This window comes from Solea solea, chromosome 12, assembly GCF_958295425.1.
Source record: "Solea solea chromosome 12, fSolSol10.1, whole genome shotgun sequence".
NCBI classification, from domain to species: domain Eukaryota; kingdom Metazoa; phylum Chordata; class Actinopteri; order Pleuronectiformes; family Soleidae; genus Solea; species Solea solea.
Window position 1 is genome coordinate 4,466,100 of NC_081145.1, and position 2,498 is coordinate 4,468,597.

Sequence of the window (2,498 nt, forward strand, 5' to 3'; positions counted from 1 at the left end):
TCGTGCTCTAAAGTCCGTCATTTCTCAGTCCCCGGAATGTGTATGAAAAAAGATAAACACAAGATCGAAACAGGATCTCCAATTAACAGTGACGAGGAACAGTGCCAGTGGAGCGTTGCGACACATCAGTGTGACACATGAGATCATCTCGTGAGCGTCTGCAAGCTTTGGAGGAGAGATATGAGAAACAGCTGGAGCTGGAAGAAGAAGACATGTGGACGACCAGCGCCGTTAGACTCTCGGAGGAGATGAGCGAATGATAAGATCATCATTAAGCCAGAGAAAAAGAAAAGAAAAACAAAGGGCTGTCTCACACGCGTCTGTCTTGGATGTGAGGAAATGAAGTGCTGCTGCTGCCACTGCTGCTGCTTTTTTCGGCATGATGATGGTCATGATTATGATGGTGATGTATTCTACTGAACTAATAAATGTGGCTTTCATTAAATCTTTGTCCTGCTGCTCTGCTATGAGGAAAATGAAAGGAAAACAGTTGAGTTTAGCAAAGAAACTATGAAGTTATATACAACTTAGCACCAACAAACAACAGCAGGCTGCTGCTTTAAATAATGCCTCTTTTTGTATGTAACTTTATTAGTACGATGCATCTTTCATCTGAAAACAGGCTCTGTCAAGCAATACTATCAGACCTGACTGAGGAAGTGCTTGTGTGTGTGTACAGCAGAAGTGCAGGGGCGGGTGGGGACAAGAAGCATTTAAACCATCCAATTGCATCAAATACAACTGGGTTGCAGATAAGGAGCTTGTCTTGTAAGTGGAAGGTTGCCGGTTTGAGGTCTGATCTTCCTGCACGGAGTTTGCATGATCACCGTGTGTGTGTATATGTGTGTGGGCGGGTATTACTAATGTTGTGGGGACCTAAAACTGTTTACACAGTCACATTATGGGGACTTGTCTTCCTTGTGAGGACACAAATCAAGTCCCCACAATGTAAATGACTACATTTTAAGGTGAAGATATGTTTTAAGGTTAGGTTGGGGTTAGGGTTAGGATCAGGGTTAGGATTAGGATTAGGATTAGGCCAGTAGTAATTGTGGTTAAGGTTAGAGTAAGTCTCCAGGAAATGAATGTAAGTCAATGCAATGTCAATGAATGGTTGCTTCAGTGTGTTGGCCCTGTGATGTACTGGCAACCTGTCCACGGTGTTTCCCACCTTTCATCACTGGGATTGGCTCCAGTGCCCCCCGCGACACTCAGGTGGAGGATAAAGGAGAAGCAGTAGACAATGAATGCATGTTTCTCAATTCCGGTCCTGGGGACCCAGTGTCCTGCATGTTTTAGATGTTGATCTGGTCCAACACGCCAGCTTGTCACCAAGCTCTGGGAAAGCCTAATAACGACGGTGCAGTTGAATCAAGTGTGATGAAGCGGGCCAACATCTCAAACACCTGAGAACCAGGATTCAGAAACACTGTCTTAAACAGTGTAATTCACTTCTAAAACTTTTCCAGTCCGTTTACAGCTGTTTGCTTTGCTCGTCACTTCCATCGCTCTTCACATACAACAAATCTCTTCCTGTGTGCAGACCAGGTATGTCACCGGGTGACACGACCATTAAAATTTTAATTATAATTTAATCAAAGGTTATATACACTCATGGAAACATTTACCCATTAGAGATTGAAATGTCTCAATTAATACACAAAACTACTGAAATAATAAGTTAAAAATAGTCTCTTATTTTATTGAAAAGTGAAGGTGTGTATGATGGTGTGTCTCAGGCAGCAGCAGCAACAACGTTATATTGTTATTAGAATTTTGATGTATGATGTAAATAATACATATTTGCGCATTTCAGAGGTAAAGTTACACTAAAACTCTCTTTTCTTAGTGTATTCAAAGGAAAATTACCCTTTCAAGCATAAAACAAAGATATTTATTCCCTGTAATAAACCATGTAGGTTTTGTTTGCTGTACTACTGCCCTCTGGTGGTGAGAAGAGGGAAAGCACACATTCACACAGATTTATTAATGTGATACAAACATATATGTTTTAAACTGTTTGAACAGCATCACTGGTTCCAATATAAATGTTCTGGCTCTGAAGCTGCAGAACAAAAGAGCGTCTGTCGAACCCGTTTGGTCAACTTGGATCCAAGGACCAAAGGTCAGTCAAAATATGTCTCACCTGGGCTTTGACCTTGACCTGTGCAGGGAATTCATCTGCTGCTGTGGGAGATTATTAGTTCCAGTCAAAATTGCATGAGGCACTTCAAAGAGAGGTTTTCTGAGAGTAACTGTCACTGGAAAAAAAAGACACATATACACACATTCATTTAAACTCATGGGATGGTGCATGGATGCCCTCACGAGCATAGCAGAGGACACCTAAGTGTGGTCTCCGGCTGCTAAAGCCCATCTGTTTCAAGGCCTGCAATCACACCGAACCAGTCTGATCGTTATCATCTCACCTCAAGCATCAACAAGGGATTTTCTTCCAAAAAAAACAACTTCTCGTTACTGGATGTTTTTCTTCTTCA